Source organism: Balaenoptera physalus (genome assembly GCF_965194825.1).
Source record: "Balaenoptera physalus genome assembly, contig: SUPER_7_unloc_2, whole genome shotgun sequence".
Classification (NCBI taxonomy): domain Eukaryota; kingdom Metazoa; phylum Chordata; class Mammalia; order Artiodactyla; family Balaenopteridae; genus Balaenoptera; species Balaenoptera physalus.
Genome location: NW_028126533.1, coordinates 387525 through 412074, shown reverse-complemented (window position 1 = coordinate 412074; position 24550 = coordinate 387525). Strand labels below are relative to the sequence as shown.

The 24550-nt window shown below is 37.6% G+C and overlaps 1 protein-coding gene across 5 annotated transcripts in view; it reads right to left on the bottom strand.

Annotated features, from left to right (window-relative positions):
- The window catches only part of LOC309665266 (low-density lipoprotein receptor-related protein 12-like), a 146105-nt gene extending 143686 nt beyond the window's left edge, over positions 1-2419 (bottom strand). For 3 of the 5 annotated variants that reach the window (XM_082478895.1, XM_082478893.1, XM_082478896.1), the window contains exon 1: positions 214-457. The gene's annotated coding sequence lies outside the window, so the exon portion shown is untranslated. Of the gene's footprint in view, positions 1-213; positions 458-2203 lie in introns of those variants that run through there. The other 2 variants (XM_082478897.1, XM_082478894.1) reach the window with 2 other exon arrangements.
- Positions 2420-24550: the final 22131 nt, after the last annotated feature.

The window sequence follows — 24550 nt, the reverse complement described above, 5'->3', positions numbered from 1 at the left end:
ACAAGTCAAAAACAGGCTTTGTGTATTACAGACTTGACAAGTGGAAAAACCATTGTAAACCATCCTATCCAAGCGTTGGGACTTTGCGATGTTTTTTAAATGCCTCATTTTCAGAAGCAGACCAGTGATTCCATTTGTAAAATTCAATTATTTTTTTAAAAAACACGAATTCTCAGTTGTCAGTATAAGTTTTAAAAGATTTGCTGTACTCACAAGTATTCCCTGCTGCTAATGTACTCCAGGGCTGGGCAGACAAAAGAAAGAGCATCCTGAGACAGGCTCCCGCGGCGGAGTCCATGTTCACAGTCGCCGGGGCTCCCCACCCCAAAACCCCAGGTGTCCAGACAGCTGCTCTGAGCCGGAGTCTGCAAGCTCCCTCCCGCTCGGGGTAGCTAGCGCTCCCTCCTCCGGGCTCGGCGAACCCGCGCAGCCGGCGGGGCGGGAGCCCCAACCTGCAGCCACACCCCCACCCCCACCCCCACCCCCACCCGCTCCCGCCGCGCTGCGAGCTCCACGCGTCCCGGGCGCTCCTGGCGGTGGCGGGAGGAAGTGCGAGTCAAGTCGGTGAAGGTCTTCAACCTGCGCTCGCTCCAAAGCCGAATCCGAATCCGCGGTCCTAGCTCCTTCACCGGCAGGTTTCCCACTCTGAACAGCTGAGCAGTTCAGTGGACTTCAGTCTGAGACCGAGCTTCACCACGCTGATGATGCTTGAGCATTAACACCGATGCTAGGAAAAAGGTGAGTTTCTTTTTTTTTGGTTGAAAAGAAGTTAGGACAAGTAACTAACCCGGTTTGAAGAAAATATTTACATGTACTGAGAACTGTTGTAAAAAAGACTGCTTTTGTTTTCCCAACTCATTTAATGATTCATATTTAAAAATAAAAACCTAAAGAACCTTATTATGGTAATCATTTCGAAATATATACGGTTATATATACAGTGTTATGTGTCAAAATACATCTCAAGAAAGCTGGAAAAAATTAAAATTTAAAAATAATTAATTAAAACACCGACCCGACTTCTACTATAATGTCAGCATTTTATTATGTATATTCCTACTTGGAGATTTGAGAATTGTGGTCAGCAGATATATAAAACTAAAAACTGGCATCCTGGGAGAAGGAATCTTACTCCAAATATCATCAGGGAAGTGACCTTATGTTAAGTAGGTAAACTGAATACACTTAATTGAAGAATGAAGAGTTTTGAATCAACTTCTATATACTGTATGTGTATTCCTTTCCATTCAAATTCTTTAATACAATTACCCAAAAGTTCATATTGAAAAATGATGGAATAGAAAAGGCATCTTAAATAAATAAATAAATGGATAGATAAATAAATGGATAGATAGGCAGATAAATAGATAAACTGTTTCAGAGTATACAGATAGAGGCCTGATGGCCCATGGAGGAAGAAGGATTTCAAGATCCATGACCTTGAGGTAAGTCACATGGCCTCCTCTACTTCCTAAAGAGGCTGCCAGCAGATGTAAATGAAGGAGGTATGAGCATGGCATCACTAGGATCAATACTCTCCTAAAACTGTGACCAGACTCATGACAAATGTGCTGAGACTTAGGAACAGTGTCCAGGCATGCTTGCACCATCCAAAGTGATCAGAATATGAAAGTAACTTTAACCTTGAATAGGGCATTGTATGCCTGAGAACAAAGCAGAAAAGCTGTTTTTATTATTTCTATTCTGCAACCTGGGTAAAAAACAAAAACAGGAATAGAAAATGTAAATAGCTTGGCAAGGCCACAGAATTTACAAGTAGAATTTGACCCAAATATGTAGATTCTGATCCCAACTTTCCAGCTTTCTCCACTCCTACTCAGGGCCCCTGGGAATCAGGAACTCTTCCCACCCACCCCATCAATCAGCAGTCCCGGGAAACACTGAGCAAAGCTTGCTCGGAGGGTGCATTTAGAACCTTGAAAAAAGCCACAAGCGGTAGAGTGACCTTCATTTATTAGTCAGACATTTTCCTAGTGCCTAATACATGTCCCAGAACCTGAATATGGTATTTCTCATTTTTAAAGCAAATATAAAGTAATGATTTACATTAAGTGTCTAATATTTTTTAAAGCCTATACAGCAGACAGTCTGTGTGTGTGTGTGTGTGTAATCTAAATAAATGGTCACAGCATTCCTTTGAAGTAAATGTTACTCTGCCCATTTAATGGATAGACAGACTAACCTCAGAGAGTTTAATGGATGTGTCACAAAGCAAGCCAGACTTGGACCAGGTCAGCTGAGCTCTGAAACCCCTTCTCACTGGCCCTCAGGTCTCTGAAACAGAAAAGTTGTCACCTGTGAAAACTCTATTCAGTTGTTCATGGGAAATCCATTTAAAATGGGTTAGAAGGCGCCTCAATAATTGATGTCAATTAAAACCAAAAAGGACAATGCTGGTAAATTACTTGAGCAGACATTCAGGAGGGATTTTCCAAGTCAGAGATGAAACAGCCCACGAGGGATTGAGATTTGCAGGCAGATGTCCTTGTGCAGTGCACAGCATTGACCACTGGACAGCACTGGGGCTGTTACATGATCTTCCAAGACAAGGGCAGCCCCAGGTGAGGAGGCTTGAAGAGACCAGGCAAAGCAGGGCCCAAAGCAGGGACTTGCTAGCAGACAGCTGATGTGACTCCTGGTTTGACCCCTTTCCAGCTGCCTTCTTTCGCTGGAGACTTCGTGGCTTTGTGCTTCACTTTTCTTGTTTGTAGAACGGTGATGATAGCCAGTCATAGAGCCATTATGAAATTACAGGTCTGAAACACCCACAAAGGGATGGAAACTGCTGAGCATTCCACGTACCAGCCCCAGAGCTGCCCTGGGAGTTGGTACCCACCCGTGAGACCCCCGGCAGCTGCTCAGCATCTGTGATCCTCAGCTTCGTTGTCTGTTTCATAAGATAATAGAAGTCTTACCAGCAGAGAACTGATCCAAGGGTTACAGGAGAAAATGAATGTCAAGTACTTAACACCATGCTCATCCACAGGGCGCTGGATCAGGTAGGCTGATGCTAGAGCTCCAGGCTCAGAGGAGAAAGGATGCCTAACGGGAACGCCAAGGCCTCCAAGCTAAATCCCTGCAGGTCAGGGGCAGTCCGCTGCATTCTGTGACCTGTTTCCACAGCCCTTTGCTCTTTTATGTAAGAAAGATGACAGATAATCAACAAGGACCTACTGTATAGCACAGGGAACTCTACTCAACATTCTGTCATAATCTATATGGGAAAAGAATCTGTAAAAGAATGGATACATGTATATGTATAACTGAATCACTTTGCTGTACAACTGAAACTAACACAATATTGTAAATCAGCTATACTCCAATATAAAATTAAATTAAATTTTAAAAAATCAAAACAAAGGAAAGGTGAAGAAAATGTGTAGATCTAATCTTGCACATTTCTATAAGTGATGATTCAAACCCCACAAATCACGCACGCGCATATATGTATGTGTCTGCAGAGTTCACACCAAACACAAAAGAGAACTTGAAATCAGCACACGTCACAAATAAAAGACAAGAAATCAACTTCCGATGTTCAGAAGTGTGTGGACCCTCATATGTGTAAGTGCAGACAGGCTGCCTAGGAAAGTAGATTCTAAGTGAAACTACACCCTTGGCATTTCCTGACCAAAGTCATCTGTTTTCCTGCTCACCTGGGAGCAGACTGTGCACTCAGGATTCCCCACCGAGAAGAGGAAGGATCAACTCACCCCACCCGAATGAAATCCTTTCTCAATGCTCTCCATAGATCAAAACATGACTCCATTCATTTTTCTTCTTTATTCAGCAGTTTTCTCCCTGTAAATTATTTCTGCGTGTTTTATCTAAATCTGGGAATACATTTAACTTTACTCTTGTAATGGGAACAGATTTATCATTAAATCCTCTGAAAGAATACTGTGAATCAAATAGAATAGTATTTCTATTAGGAGTCATTTTTCCCATAAGCCCCCAGGCAACAAATCCTGAAGAACAGTTATGGAGAGACAGACTGCAGGGAGAAGAGCTGTCACATGTGTGATAAAAAACACACTGTACGGTGTCTTCGCAGGTTATCTCTGATGAGCTATGTTCCCTATAACTAGCCCTTGGAAGCCCTGGTTTTAACAACCAAAGGATTATGCATCTAATTACATAAAATCTCAGCTAGAGAATAGTCAGCCTCATATTGTTACCCGAAAAACTAGGTTCGCCTCTTGGTGGGTGTCGAGCCAAAAGACACAACCAAGACAAAGAGTGAGAGAAGGAAGGATTTGTTACTTGCAGCAAGTAAGTAGAACACCAGGGATCTTTCCCAAAGCAGTGTCTCCCCAAACAGCAAAACTGGGGAAGTTTGAAGCTAAGGGTACATGTATATTCATGAAAGGACTTGGGAGGTAGGCAGAGCCCAGGCTTTAGTTGATTGAAATCCGGAGGATCAGAAAAGGTCAAGGCCATCATCCCTTAGGTTCCCTTTGACCTGGTGCTTGAGTGCTTCAGGCTAATCCCTACCATGGAAACAGAACTGGAAGTCTTTACAACTGATACATTATTACTAGTGCTACTTCTCTTGCCAGATAACAGTCAGCATTCTTGTTTTCCCTTAAGATCCTTAATTACTGAGACCTGTTCAAGGGCAAGCACTCTGGCCAGGCTTAGATCACAAAATGGCTTGTACTAAATGAATAGGTGTTCTCTTATGGCCAGAAAGCCATGCCTGGTTTTCTTTCTCCATAGACCCCCTACCTTATCTGCTTATAATATTTCTTTCCAATTCAGCCCATTTCAACCCAGGAGGACTTTTGGGGACTAACAAACACTGGTATCTAAGATAGAACGAACCACAACTAAGAACTTGAAGTATAAAAGCAATACTGCGTGGTATTTCCAAAAGTGCTTAATAAACATTTCACAGGATTGCGCATAAACAACACACTTTTCCTGACATTCTGGCACAAGTAGAATCAGAGAGGCTTAACGTTAAAATGAAGTGCAGAGTCAGCTGTCTAGCATTCTACCCAATTCAAGCACCACAGTCTCCAATATCATCTTGCACACATGTCCACTGATGGCAGCAGCTGAGGTGCATACATATAGAGAAAAGGGAGATTCGAGAACTTCCTTCTATCATATCACAAAGAAGGATAAATTCACAGAATCAACTACATGAGTGTCCAGGAAAAAAAAATTCTTTTTTTTTTTTTTAAACTTTTTAAATTGAGATATATTATACCCTTTAAACAAAATTTCTAATTTTATGAAAGGCATAAAAGGTCACAAGTTTTCTTTACTTCTTTGGGGTAGGAAGAGGGAGGCAGAGTTGAGTGTATCCTTGAAAGTCCTTTTCTAATTTAAAATTAAAATCAACATCTGATCTTGACCTAAGAATTTTTCTATTGAGGTATAATTGACATAGAACACTATATTAGTTTCAGGTGTACAATTCAATGATTTGACATTTGTGTGTATTGCAAAATGAACGTCACAGTAAGTCTGGTTACCATCAATCACCATACACAGTCACAGATTTTTTTTCTTTCTTCTTGTGATGAGAACTTTTAAGATTTACTTGCAGCAACTTGTAAATATGCAATACAGTATTAATAACTATATTCACCATGCTATACATTACATCCCTGTGGCTTATTTATTTTATAACTGGAAATTTGTACCTTTTGAACCCCCTTCACTCATGTCACCTATTTCCCACCCCCATCCCCATCCCCCCAGTCTGGCAACCAACTATCTATTCTCTGTATTTGTGAGCTCCTTTTTTTTTTTTAAGATTACTCATATAAGTGAGACCATAGGTTATCTTTCTCTAACTTATTTCACTTAGCATAATGCTCTCGAAGTCCCTCCATGTTGTCACAAATGGCAAAATTTCCTTTTTCTTAATGGCTCAATAGTATTCCAGTGTGTGTATCACATTTTTTTAGCCATTCACCCATCAATAAACACTGAAGTTGTTCCCATGTCTCAACTCTTGTAAATAATTCTGTAATAAACATGGGTGTGCATATATCTCTTGGAGTTAGTGTTTTCATTTTCTTTGTACAAATACACAGAAGTGAAATTGCTGGATCATATGGTAGTCCCAGTTTTGATCTTTTGAGGAAACTCCATGCTATTTTCCATACTGTCTGTACCAATTTACTTTCCCACCAAGAGTGCACAAGTGTCTCCTTCTCTCCACATCCTTCCCAACACTTGTTATTTCTTATCTTTTGATGCTAATCATACAAACAGGTGTGAAGTGATAGCTCATTGTGGTTTCGATTTGCATTTCCCTGATGATTAGTGACGTTGAGCATCTTTTCCTATACCTGTTGGTCAACTGTATGTGTTCTTTGGAAAAATGTCTATTCAGATCCTTTGCCCATTTTTAATTAGATTGTTTGTTTGCTATTGAGTTGTGCGAGATCTTTATATATATTAGCTATTAGCCCATTATCAGATACATGATTTGCAAATATTTCTCCCATTCAATTGGTTGCCTTTTCATTTTGTGGATGGTTTCCTTTACTGTACAAAAGCTTTTTAGTTTGATGTAGTCTCACTTGTTTATTTTTACTTTTATTGCCTTTGCTTTTGGTGTCATATCCAAAAAATCATGGCCATGACCAATGTCCAGGAGCTTACCGTATATGTTTTCTTCTAGGAGTTTTATGATTTCAGGTCTTAAATTCAAGTCTTTATTCCATTTTGAGTTAATTTTTGGATGGTGTAAGGTAGTAGTCTAGTTTTATTCTTTTGCATGTGGCTGTCCAGTTTTGCCAACACCATTTGTTGAACAAACTGTCCTTTCCCCATTGTATATTCTTGGCTCCTTTGTGATCAATTAAGTGACCATATATGTGTGCGTTTATTTCTGAGCTCTCTATTCTGCTCCATTCATCCATGTGCCTGTTTTTATACCAATACCATACCATAGTTTTGTAATATAACTTACAATCAGGAAGCATGATGTTTCCAGCTTTGTTCTCTCTGAAGATTGCTTTGGTTATTCAGGGTGTTTTGTGGCTCCTTACACATTTTAGGATTTTTTTGCTCTGTTTCTGTGTAAAATGCCATTGGAATTTTGATAGGGATTGAATTGAATCTGTAGATTGCTTCTGGTAGTATGGACAGTTTAACAATATTAATTCTTCTAATCTATGAGCCACAGAGTATCTTTCCATTTATTTGTGTCTTCTTCAGTTACTTTCATCAGTGTCTTATAGTTTTCAATGTACAGGTCTTTCACCTCCATGGTTAAATTTATTCATAGGTATTTTATTCTTTTGATGCAATTGTAAGTGGTATTGTTTTATTACTAGCATATAGAAATGCAACCGATTTTGTATTCTGCAACAGTACTAAAGTTGTTTATTAGTTCTAACAGTGTTTTTTTGGTGGAGTCTTTAGAGTTTTCTATATATAATATCATGTCATCTGCAAATATTGACAATTTTACTTCTTCCTTTCCAGCTGGGTGCTGCTGATTTCTTTTTTTTTTTTTTTTGCCTAATTACTCTGACTAGGACTTCTAATACTATGTTGAATAAAGGTGGCGAGAGTGGGCATCTTTCTCTTATTCCTGATCTTAGAGGAAAAGCGCAGAGTATGACATCAGCTATGGGCTTCTCATATACGGCCTTTATTGTGTTATAACCAATTTGATTTTATTGCACAGAATTGAATCTAAATTCAACCATAAGCATTTTAATGATTATCATTAAAAGTCTTTTTAAATTGAAAACAAGACTGAGAACTTGTAATAGTGCTGGATAATTAAAAAAATACACCCGTAAGGATTAAGTTTATTCCATAATTCCAGTGATATTTTTTTAGGCTGAAGTACAGATGAATGAAGAACTCCAATGTACAGGAATCTTGAAAATACTCTGAGTGAAATTAGTCAGTCATAAGGAACCATATATTTATATGAGCCCATTGATATGAAATGTCAGAAAGGACAAACCTATAGAGACAGAAAGTAGATGAGTGTTTGCTTGGGGCTGTGGGAGATGGGAGACTTGTAGGCTAGAAAAAGAAAGATTTCTTGTTTTGGAAATTGATAAAATTTCCAAAATTTTTTTTATCAATAAAATGGATAAAATAGATTGTGGAGATGAATGCACAACTCTGTGAATATACAAAAAAACAATTGAATTGGACACTTTAAGTAGGTGAATTGCACAGTAGGTGAATTATATCTCAAAGCTGTTTTTAAAAAGGAATACAGAAACTCTAGAAAAACATTGAATCCATTGACATCTACTTTACCACACTATTCCAAATAGAAATGTAACTGAAAAATGGGAGTTCAAAAACATAAGCAGTAGGGCTTCCCTGGTGGCGCAGTGGTTGAGAATCTGCCTGCCAGTGCAGGGGACACGGGTTCGAGCCCTGGTCTGGGAAGATCCCACATGCCGCGGAGCAACTGGGCCCGTGAGCCACAACTACTGAGCCTGCGCGTCTGGAGCCTGTGCTCCGCAACAAGAGAGGCCACGATAATAAGAGGCCCGCGCACCGCGATGAAGTGTGGCCCCCACTTGCCGCAACTGGAGAAAGCCCTCGCACAGAAACGAAGACCCAACACAGCCAAAAATAAATAAATTAAAAAAAAAAAAATGCCACCTCAAAAAATGCCACTTTGGCATAAATATGGTTTTGAGCTGAAAGCAATTGAAAATCAGCAGATGCAGGAAGAAATCTTCCCTCCCCTTTTCTCCCTAAAAGCAGGGCATGAATTTTCCCTGAGACCGGGGCCCCCTCTCCCGAACCAGGAAGAATAGAGTGACTCTTGTCACCAAAGGTGGAGAATGGGCACTGAGGTGAGTCTACATAAACAAACCTTATGAAAATAGCACTTATCTCCCATCAGTTTCCCCATATATTTCCTACTCACTTTCCTCCAAACCCCCTTTCCTTTCTTAAAAATGGAATATAAGCCCCCAAGTCTAACTACTTCTTTGAGTTTCACTTCCTTCCTGTTGGACTCTTTCACACAGAAAATATTAATTAAAATAATTTATGTTTTTTCTTCCATTATTCTGTCGTTTGTCAGTTTACTTTGCAGGCCCCTACGAATAAACCTAAGAGGGTGGAGGAAAGAAATTTCCTCTCAGACATTAGCAATGAAGGGGAAAAAATGTTTTAGTGGTGACATGGGAATGAACTTTGGAGTTGGTCAAATCATCACAATGGTCACATCAGTCATCTATGCTGAGCAACCCTCCCTTGGTATTCTTGTCCTGCCTCTATTTCTCATGATATCTGGTAGCACTGCGGTGCCCAGGAATGTAATGAGCTCTCTCCAAGGTGAGGCCTATATGCAGATATTATTTTATAAACTATTTCCAGAATCTTGTTCAAGGTAAAACCATACAATTCATGTTCTAAGTTCGAAGGCAGCTCAGCTCACAGAGAAGACCTTTGAGAAAGCACAACATGCTTACGGGTCTCTGGCATGGTATCAATGTCAGCCTCTAGACTGTGTCAAAAGCAATTCTGCACTCCCTCGTATTGACCAAACATGGGTAAAATACCTCTTCTGGTGCTTCCTTCTCTCTGATGATGTAGCTACCTGGGAGCCTGTAAGAACTCACTAATACTATGCTTTCTAAGAGCAGTTTCTGCTCTCACTCAAAATTGTATAGTTTTTCTTTAATCATGTGGATAGCTTCAAGATTAGTGTTTTGGTTTTTCGTATTTTTTACAATGGGATAACTTGATAATATATCTGAGAATACCCTTCCCAGTAATTCTAGTCTCCTTGACATCAGTAAGATACGGAAGAGAAAAACCTTTGTAAAATGGTGTTAAGGAAAATTATCCAAAAGCCTGAAAAAATCTAAAGGGACGTTTGCCTGTTCTTTCTTAGTTATGCTAGGGTTTGATTATCAGGCCTGCCTGCGGATTATCTGAATCTCTAGGCATGTACCTTTGCATCTTTGTTTAACTTGTTATTTACTATTGATAAAGGTATGGTGTAATTCTGAAGGGGTTGATGTTGATTTGTACCTTGATTTCTGTCAGATAGCAAGACAAATAATGTCTGTTCAGTAGGGATGCAAATGATTCCTTTCTGATGGAAAATACAATTTCCAAAATTCAGAATGTTAGCTGATTTTCCCTACAGAACATGAGCTATTTTTTTATCTAAAATCAGTAATCCTATTTAGGAATTCTTCCAGCTACTATAAAAGCTTCTACCCCATTTAGTTCTTTTGAATCAGCACTACCATCATGCCAGTTCTCTTATTAATGGGTTCATTAAATCTGTGCCATATACTCATTTTACATTTGCATGAGAGTCATGAGTTTAATTTATGAAAATGATACTTTGACAAGGAGCAATTGTGAGAAGCACAATGTGCACCAGTCAACAAACCATGGGCACACAAAGTAAGGGCTACCTGCATGGACATACACACCAAAAAAACTGGTCACTTTCAAACAGTATCTCTGCTATCTTTTCCCTGCTTTTATTTGGGTTCATAAGAGCTCAGATTTCCCAATATCCAGTAGATATGTTAAGTTTCTCTGTTAAAAATATGTAGGCTTATATTTGTTTTAAGCTCATATATAATTTTTAATCAAAATTTTGGACTCTGCCCTTTTCCATAGGATAGTTAGTGCCTAGTGATTTGAGGGTGGGTCTGATAACAGGCTCCTATCCAAAGCTGAGATTTATTCTGGAAAGTTTAAGCCTGCAGCTCCATACTGTAGGTGTCCTTACACCTACAACACTGAGGTGTCCTTACTCACCACCACCTCCCTGCCCTGCTTGTTCCCGCTGTCTGCCTGGAGAGAACCCTGGGGAGAACCTCCACCACTGCCCCACTCTTCCTTCTTTTTGGTCTTCCCCCTTACTTGGGGAGATTGCTTGTACACTTCTGCTTTTCCTTCTCCCTTCCCTTTGCCCCTCTTTTACCAAGTCTAATCATACTCCTTGGATGGGACTATTTCCCTTGCAATCAACTTCATTGCAATTGTTTTGATTAATGGTTATTGGCACCATTCCCCTATCAAAAAGAACTAATCAAACACCTGACCTGGTGGGTGGGGATGAATTCCACTACGATGAGCAAAGGAGAGCTGAGAGGACACTGATTTCATAAATGGACTCGTGAATGTTTTAGTTATAAAGAGTTTTGTGTCCCTATACCATTTAGTAATTGTAGGCCTGTGAAACTGAATTTTAAATTAACCAAAACTCTGCATTGTTCAATTCAAAGGATATGTTCTACTTACTATTTTGCACCAGAACAAACGTTGAACTGGCACCAAAGATGAATGACACATCCTACCAGCCCTCAACGAGGTCACAGTCCAATGGAGTTGATAGGCATGTACATATAACTTGCATTATTTCTTTTATAAATATTGCAGAGGTATAAACCAGGTGAAATTAAGGCATAATTAGGGAGAAACACATGACTGAAGAATCTACAAAGGCTTACCGGGGGCATTACATTTTATTTTATTATTATTTTATTTTAATAAAGTCCTATTGCATTATATATTGAGTTCTATGATCCATTTAATGTATATGAAAAGTGTAAGGTCTTTGTCTAGATTCATTTTTTTTTTTTTTGCATGTAGCTGTCCAGTTGTTCCAGCACCAAAATTACACACGGAGAAACAGACAATCTCAGTAGGCCTATATCTATTAAAGGATTTGAAACTATAATTAATAACCTGCCAAAAAGAAAGCACTAGGGCCAGATTGGTTCACCGGTGAATTTTAACAAATATTTTAGGGAAAATGTATGCTTATTCTCTAAAAATAGAACTAGAATGAATACTTTCTAACTCATTCTAGGAAACCAGCATTATCCTAACACCAAAAGCATACAAAGCATTACAAAAAAAAGGAAAAATTCAGACAAATGAATACAGTTGCAAAAATCCTGAACAGAATATTAGTCAATCAAATCCAACTATGTATGAACAGAATTATACACCATGGGCAAGTGGGATTTATTCCAGGTATACAAGGCTGGTTCAACATAAGAAAACCAACTAGTGTAAGTCATCATATAAACAGGTTAAAGAAGAAAAACTATATGGTCCTATTAATAGATCCAGAAAAAGCATTTGACAAATCCAGCATTCATTCATGACAAAAACGTTCAGTAAACTAGAAATAGAAGGGAACTATTGCAACTTAATAATGAGAATTTACAAAACACCTACAGCTAATATAATATTTATTAGTGAGAAACAAGATGCTTTCTCACTAAGATTAAGAACAAGGCAAGGGGGCTTCCCTGGTGGCGCAGTGGTTGAGAATCCGCCTGCTAATGCAGGGGATACGAGTTCGAGCCCTGGTCTGGGAAGATCCCACATGCCACGGAGCAGCTAGGCCCGAGAGCCACAACTACTGAGCCTGCGCGCCTGGAGCCTGTGCTCCGCAACAAGAGAGGCAACGATAGTGAGGGGCCCACGCACCGCGATGAAGAGTGGCCCCCGCTTGCCGCAACCAGAGAAAGCCCTCACAGAATCGAAGACCCAACACAGCCAAAAATAAATAAATAAATAAATAAATAAAAAAGAACAAGGCAAGGATATCGCCTCAACACATTTTTTCAACATTGTCCTAGAATTCACAGCTAATCTAATTAGACAAAAAAAGGAAATTAAAAGTATATAAATTGGAAAGGAAGAAATAAAACTGTTTTTGTAGATGACATGATCATCTATGTAGGATATCTCACAGAATCAACAAAAAACTTTGAGAACTAATAAGCAATTATAGCAAGGTTGCAGGATACATTTTTCACATATACAAATTAATTGCTTCCCTGTACACCAGCAATGTACAACTGGGTTTTGAAATTAAAAAACACAATATCATTTACATTAACACCCAAAAATGAAATACTTAGGTATAAGTCTAAGAAAATATGTGTAATATCTATATGAGGAAAAACTACAAACCTGTGATGAAAGAAATCAAATAATTTAAACAAATGGAGAGATACTACATGGTCATGTATAGGATGATCAAAATTGTTAAGATGTCAGTTCTTCCCAACTTGATCTACAGATTTAATTAATCCCAATCAAAATCCCAAGTGATCTTGTGGATAGTGACAAACTGATTCTAAAGTTTATAAAAACCCAGAATGGCTGACACAGTATTGAAGGGAGAGAACAAAGTTGGAGGATTAACATTACCCAAAATCAAGACTTACTATAAAAGTTAACAGTAATCAAGACAGTGTGGTATGGGCAAAAGAACAGACAAATAGATCAGTGGAACTGAATAGAAAGCCCAGAAACAGACCAAGACAAATACAGTCAACTGATTTTGACAAAAGAACAGAGGCAATATGATGAACAAAGATAGTCTTTTCAACAAACAATGTTGGAATAACTAGACATCCACATACAAAAAAGAGTGAATTTAGAAACAAACCTTACACCTTTCACAAACATTAAGTTAAAATAGAGCACAGACCTAAATATAAAACACAAAGCTATAAAACTTCTGGAAGATAACATGGAAGAAAATCTTCCAACTCTACAACACTCTGGAAAAGGCAAAATTATGGAGACACTAAAAAGATTAGGGGTTGCCAGGAATTAGGGACAAGAGAGGAATGATGAACAGGTAGATTACAAGAATTTTTAGGGCAGTGAAACTATTATGTATGAGATTGTAATGGTCAATACATGTCATTATACATTTATCCAAACCTATAGAACGTACAACACAAATAGTGAACTCTAATGTAAAACTTAATTAACAACAATCTATCAGTATTGGTTCATCAATTGTAAAAATGTACCACTAATGCAAGATGTTAATAATTGGGGAAAAGGGAATGGGGCGTTGGCAGGAGAATAGAATAAATGGAATCTCTATATCTGCTTAATATTTCTGTAAACCTAACACTGCTCAAAAAAACGTTTCTAATTAAAGAAAGAGTGGCAGAGAGAGTTGTAGATTTGTAGCAAAGTGCTGATTCATGAAGGTTTTAGAGATTTAACAAAAGTGCAGTAAGTGATTGCTTAGGGCTAGGAGGCTTGTGGGGATAGTAGGGTGATAGGTATGAGATTTCTTCTTGAGGTGACAAAAATGTTTTAAAATTAACCGTCGTGATCACTGCACCTATCTGTGAATATACTAAAAACGACTGAATTTTACACTCTAAATGGATGAGTTATAATCATATGTGAATTATATCTTAATAAATCTGGCTAAAAAATTAAATGGCCTAGATCTGTGTTATTAAATTAAATAAACAGCACTTAATAGTTTTTCTATAGCTGAAGTGTATGCTGTAAGGTTCTAACATATGACTTCTTCCCAGGAAGTCAATAATGTTTAAAAGTATAAAATTTCAGAGTTAATATCAGTGTTTTACAGATTTCAATGACAAGAGAATCACAGATGCAAGGGCCAAGAGCCATTAAAATAGTTTCCTTCCAGATCACAGACTAATGAATAAGATTTCCAAATGTCAATATTGATGACATGGAAAAGTATACACTATTAATTTGGAGTGAAGCTGTCAGCATTTCTTTCTGAATGAAAACGATTACAAAACCCTCTTCCCCAAACACACACGTACAAATGCCGAAGAGTGCATCCTCCTTCGTGAAGCTACCAACTCAGCAGCCTTCAATGAAGGGCATACAAAAGATGGAGCGCACTACAAATATCCGTTGTTGCCACCACCTCAGTAACAGAGGAGTGGCTTTATCATCGGAAGTAATCGAAAGAAAGAAAGAACAGATGGACGTCTGGTTTCTGGGGACTCACACAGTAAGCGTCACCCGAGGTGGAGGGCTTGCCACGAATAGAAATTAGGTGTTAGAAAGAGGGAACATGAGCGCAACAGAGAGGAAGACGGTTTGGAGAAGGGATGCTCCATTATTTTATTTGGTTGTTTTCTTTTGTGATATATGTCTGACAAACTGATTGCCCAGAATCGCATTCTCTTACTGAATGAAACTAATGAGTGTAATTATTTTCAATTGAGGCTATCTTATAAAAAAGCTGAAGAACACGGGGGCTTCCCTGGTGGCACCGTGGTTTACATCCTGCCTGCTAATGCAGGGAACATGGGTTCGAGCCCTGGTCTGGGAAGATCCCACATGCCGCGGAGCAACTGGGCCCGTGAGCCACAATTACTGAGCCTGCGCGTCTGGAGCCTGTGCTCCGCAACAAGAGAGGCCACGATGATGAGAGGCCCGCGCACCGCGATGAAGAGGGGCCCCGGCTCGCCGCAACTAGAGTAAGCCCTCGCACAGAAACGAAGAACCAACACAGCCAAAAATAAATACATTAATGAAAAAAAAAAAAAAGAAAACCCCAAACATGATAAATATCAATACAAAGAAAACCAAGCCTGGGCACATCATACTCAGATTACTGATGAGTAAAGATAAGGAGAAAATCTTTAAAATATCCAGAAAATAAAAGACACAACACATACAGAGGAACAAATAAAAAAAAAAAAAAAATGCTGAAGAACTAAAACCAAAAAAAAATGATTTCTTTTGATTCTTTTAAAATATCCTATGAAAAGCTAGCTTTTAATAGGGACTTTAGATCGCTGTTATTTGGGGTATTTTGTACACTCTCTTCTATAGTTTCTAATTCACCTCTGTTTCATCAAGTGAAAAATCACATTTCATTGTACTTGTGCTCCATTTGTTCTCCATATAACATCTTCCCACCCTTGTTTTAGTATTATCTAAGATCTTGGGAGATTTCAATCAAAAACATGTGGATGATTTTGGACTCTAAGCTTGGAGCATCCACCAATTATGTTTGAATTCACGAGACTGAAATAGCTATTGGCAATAGTGTAACCAAGAGAGGAGATCCCTTCTTACACCTCACACATGTACATTTCACATGAGTGCCTTTACTGTAGCTTTATGACAAAGATGTTTAACCACATGGCAATTAAAAAAAAAAAACAAAAACACTTTGGTGCTCTAAATTCTTGTCATATTCTTCAAACTTATTGTCCTAAAAATATTTGTATAAACAACTGAATTTCAAAGGCATATTGTTAAAAGCTTATTATATATGCATATAGATCAACTTCTTAAACACTGTAAGCTGTAAGATGGAAGAATTTCTGCATCTAAGTGCATGCTTCTTTTCTTAGACATATTTGCACAATCATTGCAGGCTAAAATTGATGGTGCTCCTGAATGCAAGTTCCCTATAAGGTAAAATTCAGTTTCCTGTACTTCATTCCTATAATCTATAAATATTGAAATGAGGTCACTAGAAGGTAAGTTCATTTAAAAATTTAACTAAATTATTTTTGTAGCACATTGAATATTGTTTATTAGCATATATATTTTAAGGCACTGACTTACACAGGAATGATTCCCAGGGTGAAAACATGTATGTGATGTTTTAGAGAATAAAACAAAATTATTTTTATAACATATGTATATATATAAATGATATATTAGCCAATATCCATTTGGAAACCTTTATTCTATTCAAACTTAATACTCCACTTCCAAAACGATATGTCCATGTAAAGTTGATAAAGTTCACCTCTTAAAACATGTCTATGTTTAAAAGAAATAAAGGTGCACTATACACCAAATTCTGTTATTTAAATTTGTATTTCATATATAAATTGGACTACACTGCATTACGTAATACTCCATAGGTACTGAATAAGTAATAAAAACTAAAAATAGTATTTATCTAGATGATATGATTGACCGGAAGGTATGTCCTGGATTATTATAAATATTTCAAGAGGAGGAGGATTATCTATAAAACCTTTTTCATCTGAAGTCCTGGGTCTTATGCTATAGATAGAACTTTATCGAAACATGTAGAGTTTCCTGATTTCCTTTGAAGAAATCAGTAAGAAACTCTTTGAAAAGAAGAAGAAAACAAAACAAAACAACAAAAGCAAGCGGCAAGTTAAAACAGTTTATGTTGCTCTTTGTTTTACTAGATCTTATTTAATTTAAAATCAATTTGAAATCTCTAGTAATATGTAATGTTTACTTAAGTAGAAGCAATTAGACAAATAGTGTTTTAAGTACAGATGTACCCAGCCACTCCGATAATTCATTTTAACGACACCTTAAGATAATAGGCTGAGATTTCCAAATAGATTTAGTTACAGGAGGGCTGGCTAACAAAGTCACTTCTAAAAGTTTGTGCCCTGATATTACAAACACCAATAGAAAATATTGCCTATTATCTTTAGATCTCAATTTTGCATTAAGTTTTGGATGTATAACTGTAAAAAGCAACTTTATAATTCAGTGGTATTTGGGGGCAAACTTAATAATATTTTTTCCAGAAAAAAATATAATGGAAGCAAAAAATCTCTATTCAATTGGAATTTTTAAATTTTAGTCACAAAATTAATAGAGGCACATAGTTTAAAAAGTCAAATAGCACTAAAATGTTTACTTTGAAAATGAGCTTTTCACAGAAGCTGTGGAACTTGGGCAAGTTCCATTTAAGAGGATAACTCCATTAGAATAACACTTTCATCTTGACTAAATACAAAGAGCTCTAGAAGGCAGACCAAGTAGAGATGCACAATTTTTAAATATCAGGTCCTAGAGGATGCTGTCCATTCAACTTGTTTTATCTTCAAAAAGACAGAGAATAAGAGAAAAAAAAAAAAAAGCCCATGTTTTTGGCTATTTAGAAACATTACTCTCGCCCTGTGTAGACTCCTCCTGACTTAAAATTTCCCATTAATTATAAAGATTCATGTCAAAACATGGACAATTTCTGAGATGTCAAATGTTTCAACCAAGTCCTGTATGAGAGTATGTCTTATGCCAGAACCTCACCCAGGTTGACACCCCCCCCGCCCCTCCCCCCCGTCTGACTAACTTACTACTGAGAACCAGTTGTAAATAGAGGAAAAATGTCACTGTATCCTTTTGGGGAGAAGATCTTTACCTTTTTAAAAATTTACATACAGTTCTCATTATTTTATCAGGGCTTAAGAATATTTCATTTTTGTTAGTTTTAAAGTCTTGTCTGAAAAGATTACTTGAGTTCTTAAAACACTTCTTAGGAATAAAAGGTTAGCGATCAAAAGACTTGAGCAAATGCTGGTGTTCGTGATTTCTTGTTGGTAGCCTAAATCCCATCCTGCTGGCAAACTCCTCTTTAGAATTTCTCAAATGATGGGACAGGACTAAAAGAACCCTCTACCTTGATTTACGTACTAACAAATTTCAAATATGGGTTTGAAATACCTTGCTTCTATATACATCTACACATACAAACAAACACCTCCCAAATATTCGAGAGTTAAGGAAAAATCCAATTGGTCAAATTAGCTAATCTAGACTATAATAAGATTCATTCACCATTACTTCTACTGCTACAAAGGATACTGTCAAATGAGATTAGCAAGCAATGATCAAACACAGTTTGTGTACCCTCTATGAATCTTTAAGTCTGCAAAGACATTTAAATATATACTTGACACTTGAACAACTATAGTAGCCATCTTTGCAGTGATCAAGGACTCTATAGTATCTAAAATGTTCTTAGCCATGCAAATTTACATAGGTACTTTAAACTTACTGAACTTTTAATCAGAGTACTAAGCACATCTAAATAAAACAGAGGCTGAAAAGTGAAAACTAGCATTGACATTTGAAGAGTCAGCCAGAGACCCAGACGAACTGAGCTTAGAGATATATTCAATTCAGAAAAGGCTATCTGCCTGGATATTCAGACATGGAGCACCTCAGAGCATGTGACTCTTAAAAAAGATGTTCAGTATGAAGAACATGATACCTCTGTGGATTTCAGGGAATAAAATACAAACAGAAAATAAAGAAATATCAAAATAACTGATCTTGCAATATCCTGTAATCACAACTAAGGAGACAAGAAAGGCAGCACAGCACTCTGCTTCTCTTCTAAGGGAAGGATTTTTGAAGCCATGTTTCCTTTAAGTAAGAGTGACCTCTGGTGACTTTTTAATTGCACCTCAGTGTACTATGTTAAATTATTCTACAATTCTTTTATACTAGCAAATCATTTAGTACTACATTTTTAATTTCTTAGCAAAGTGATAAATGCTTTACTGCAGGACCTAAGGATTTCATGTAAATGCCCCCATTTTAATTAATTCATGGAAATTGTGCCCAAAGTTAAATTAAAATTCCGTCTGAAACACGGGGCAGTATTTTCTTAAAGGAGACTAAGGCTCATTTTCAGGAGTGACTCATATAATATGGCATTAAATGAGCTGACACTAAATGATGACAACACAAACTTATCACAGCCTCGGGGCATATCTGGATGAATGCTGGAAGGGTAACTATTTGTACAATATGCTTTTCACTTTAGCACAAACTTCTGGTAAGGGCAGAGTTCCCCAGCCCACCCCACCCCCAGCAGCAAGGTCGGTTTCTAACATGCCTACTAGCACTTTCTTGAAATGCATAAGAGCTTGCCTTACTCCCTACAACCTGATTTTTAAAAAATTCTTGAGGGGGATGGGGTGATTGTCTGTTTCAGGCTAATCCCTACCATGGAAACAGAACTGGAAGTCTTTACAACTGATACATTATTACTAGTGCTACTTCTCTTGCCTGATAACAGTCAGCATTCTTGTTTTCCCTTAAGATCCTTAATTACTGAGACCTGTTCAAGGGCAAGCGCTCTGGCCAGGCTTAGATCACGAAATGGCTTGTACTAAATGAATAGGTGTTCTCTTATGGCCAGAAAGCCATGCCTGGTTTTCTTTCTCCATAGACCCCCTACCTTATCTGCTTATAATATTTCTTTCCAATTCAGCCCATTTCAACCCAGGAGGACTTTTGGGGACTAACAAACACTGGTATCTAAGACAGAACAAACCACAACTAAGAACTTGAAGTATAAAAGCAATACTGCATGGTATTTCCAAAAGTGCTTAATAAACATTTCACAGGATTGCGCATAAACAACACACTTTTCCTGACATTCTGGCACAAGTAGAATCAGAGAGGCTTAACGTTAAAATGAAGTGCAGAGTCAGCTGTCCAGCATTCTACCCAATTCAAGCACCACAGTCTCCAATATCATCTTGCACACATGTCCACTGATGGCAGCAGCTGAGGTGCATACATATAGAGAAAAGGGAGATTCGAGAACTTCCTTCTATCATATCACAAAGAAGGATAAATTCACAGAATCAACTACATGAGTGTCCAGGAAAAAAAATTCTTTTTTTTTTTTTAACTTTTTAAATTGAGATATATTATACCCTTTAAACAAAATTTCTAATTTTATGAAAGGCATAAAAGGTCACAGTTTTTCTTTACTTCTTTGGGGTAGGAAGAGGGAGGCAGAGTTGAGTGTATCCTTAAAAGTCCTTTTCTAATTTAAAATTAAAATCAACATCTGATCTTGACCTAAGAATTTTTCTATTGAGGTATAATTGACATAGAACACTATATTAGTTTCAGGTGTACAATTCAATGATTTGACATTTGTGTGTATTGCAAAATGAACATCACAGTAAGTCTGGTTACCATCAATCACCATACACAGTCACAGATTTTTTTCTTTCTTCTTGTGATGAGAACTTTTAAGATTTACTTGCAGCAACTTGTAAATATGCAATACAGTATTAATAACTATATTCACCATGCTATACATTACATCCCTGTGGCTTATTTATTTTATAACTGGAAATTTGTACCTTTTGAACCCCCTTCACTCATGTCACCTACTTCCCACCCCCATCCCCATCCCCGCAGTCTGGCAACCAACTATCTCTTCTCTGTATTTATGAGCTCCTTTTTTCTCTTTTTAAGATTACTCATATAAGTGAGACCATAGGTTATCTTTCTCTAACTTATTTCACTTAGCATAATGCTCTCGAAGTCCCTCCATGTTGTCACAAATGGCAAAATTTCCTTTTTCTTAATGGCTCAATAGTATTCCAGTGTGTGTATCACATTTTTTTAGCCATTCACCCATCAATGAACACTGAAGTTGTTCCCATGTCTCAACTCTTGTAAATAATTCTGTAATAAACATGGGTGTGCATATATCTTTTGGAGTTAGTGTTTTCATTTTCTTTGTACAAATACACAGAAGTGAAATTGCTGGATCATATGGTAGTCCCAGTTTTGATCTTTTGAGGAAACTCCATGCTATTTTCCATACTGTCTGTACCAATTTACATTCCCACCAAGAGTGCACAAGTGTCTCCTTCTCTCCACATCCTTGCCAACACTTGTTATTTCTTATCTTTTGATGCTAATCATACAAACAGGTGTGAAGTGATAGCTCATTGTGGTTTCGATTTGCATTCCCCTGATGATTAGTGACGTTGAGCATCTTTTCCTATACCTGTTGGTCAACTGTATGTGTTCTTTGGAAAAATGTCTATTCAGATCCTTTGCCCATTTTTAATTAGATCGTTTGTTTGCTATTGAGTTGTGCGAGATCTTTATATATATTAGCTATTAGCCCATTATCAGATACATGATTTGCAAATATTTCTCCCATTCAATTGGTTGCCTTTTCATTTTGTGGATGGTTTCCTTTACTGTACAAAAGCTTTTTAGTTTGATGTAGTCTCACTTGTTTATTTTTACTTTTATTGCCTTTGCTTTTGGTGTCATATCCAAAAAATCATGGCCATGACCAATGTCCAGGAGCTTACCGTATATGTTTTCTTCTAGGAGTTTTATGATTTCAGGTCTTAAATTCAAGTCTTTATTCCATTTTGAGTTAATTTCTGTATGGTGTAAGGTAGTAGTCTAGTTTTATTCTTTTGCATGTGGCTGTCCAGTTTTGCCAACACCATGTGTTGAACAGACTGTCCTTTCCCCATTGTATATTCTTGGCTCCTTTGTGATCAATTAAGTGACCATATATGTGTGCGTTTATTTCTGAGCTCTCTATTCTGCTCCATTCATCCATGTGCCTGTTTTTATACCAATACCATACCATAGTTTTGTAATATAACTTAAAATCAGGAAGCATGATGCTTCCAGCTTTGTTCTCTCTGAAGATTGCTTTGGTTACTCAGGGTGTTTTGTGGTTCCTTACACATTTTAGGATTTTTTTGCTCTGTTTCTGTGTAAAATGCCATTGGAATTTTGATAGGGATTGAATTGAATCTGTAGATTGCTTCTGGTAGTATGGACAGTTTAACAATATTAATTCTTCTAACCTATGAGCCACAGAATATCTTTCCATTTATTTGTGTCTTCTTCAGTTACTTTCATCAGTGTCTTACAGTTTTCAATGTACAGGTCTTTCACCTCCATGGTTAAATTTATTCATAGGTATTTTATTCTTTTGATGCAATTGTAAGTGGTATTGTTTTATTACTAGCATATAGAAATGCAACCAATGTTTGTATATTGATTTTGTATTCTGCAACAGTACTAAAGTTGTTTATTAGTTCTAACAGTGTTTTTTTGGTGGAGTCTTTAGGGTTTTCTATATATAATATCATGTCATCTGCAAATATTGACAATTTTACTTCTTCCTTTCCAGCTGGGTGCTGCTGATTTCTTTTTTTTTTTTTTTTTTTGCCTAATTACTCTGACTAGGACTTCTAATACTACGTTGAATAAAAGTGGCGAGAGTGGGCATCTTTCTCTTATTCCTGATCTTAGAGGAAAAGCGCAGAGTATGACATCAGCTATGGGCTTCTCATATACGGCCTTTATTGTGTTATAACCAATTTGATTTTATTGCACAGAATTGAATCTAAATTCAACCATAAGCATTTTAATGATTATCATTAAAAGTCTTTTTAAATTGAAAACAAGACTGAGAACTTGTAATAGTGCTGGATAATTAAAAAAATACACCCGTAAGGATTAAGTTTATTCCATAATTCCAGTGATATTGTTTTAGGCTGAAGTACTGATGAATGAAGTACTCCAATGTACAGGAATCTTGAAAATACTCTGAGTGAAATTAGTCAGTCATAAGGAACCATATATTATATGAGCCCATTGATATGAAATGTCAGAAAGGACAAACCTATAGAGACAGAAAGTAGATGAGTGTTTGCTTGGGGCTGTGGGAGATGGGAGCCTTGTAGGCTAGGAAAAGAAAGATTTCTTGTTTTGGAAATTGATAAAATTTCCAAAATTTTTTTTATCAATAAAATGGATAAAATAGATTGTGGAGATGAATGCACAACTCTGTGAATATACAAAAAAACAATTGAATTGGACACTTTAAGTAGGTGAATTGTACAGTAGGTGAATTATATCTCAAAGCTGTTTTTAAAAAGGAATACAGAAACTCTAGAAAAACATTGAATCCATTGACATCTACTTTACCACACTATTCCAAATAGAAATGTAACTGAAAAATGGGAGTTCAAAAACATAAGCAGTAGGGCTTCCCTGGTGGCGCAGTGGTTGAGAATCTGCCTGCCAATGCAGGGGACACGGGTTCGAGCCCTGGTCTGGGAAGATCCCACATGCCGCGGAGCAACTGGGCCCGTGAGCCACAACTACTGAGCCTGCGCGTCTGGAGCCTGTGCTCCGCAACAAGAGAGGCCACGATAATAAGAGGCCCGCGCACTGCGATGAAGAGTGGCCCCCACTTGCCGCAACTGGAGAAAGCCCTCGCACAGAAACGAAGACCCAACACAGCCAAAAATAAATAAATTAAAAAAAAAAAATGCCACCTCAAAAAATGCCACTTTGGCATAAATATGGTTTTGAGCTGAAAGCAGTTGAAAATCAGCAGATGCAGGAAGAAATCTTCCCTCCCCTTTTCTCCCTAAAAGCAGGGCATGAATTTTCCCTGAGACCGGGGCCCCCTCTCCCGAACCAGGAAGAAGAGAGTGACTCTTGTCACCAAAGGTGGAGAATGGGCACTGAGGTGAGTCTACATAAACAAACCTTATGAAAATAGCGCTTCTCTCCCATCAGTTTCCCCATATATTTCCTACTCACTTTCCTCCAAACCCCCTTTCCTTTCTTAAAAATGGAATATAAGCCCCCAAGTCTAACTACTTCTTTGAGTTTCACTTCCTTCCTCTTGGACTCTTTCACACAGAAAATATTAATTAAAATAATTTATGTTTTTTCTTCCATCATTCTGTCGTTTGTCAGTTTACTTTGCAGGCCCCTACGAATAAACCTAAGAGGGTAGAGGAAAGAAATTTCCTCTCAGACATTAGCAATGAAGGGGAAAAAAATGTTTTAGTGGTGACATGGGAATGAACTTTGGAGTTGGTCAAATCATCACAATGGTCACATCAGTCATCTATGCTGAGCAACCCTCCCTTGGTATTCTTGTCCTGCCTCTATTTCTCATGATATCTGGTAGCACTGCAGTGCCCAGGAATGTAATGAGCTCTCTCCAAGGTGAGGCCTATATGCAGATATTATTTTATAAACTATTTCCAGAATCTTGTTCAAGGTAAAACCATACAATTCATGTTCTAAGTTCGAAGGCAGCTCAGCTCACAGAGAAGACCTTTGAGAAAGCACAACATGCTTACGGGTCTCTGGCATGGTATCAATGTCAGCCTCTAGACTGTGTCAAAAGCAATTCTGCACTCCCTCGTATTGACCAAACATGGGTAAAATACCTCTTCTG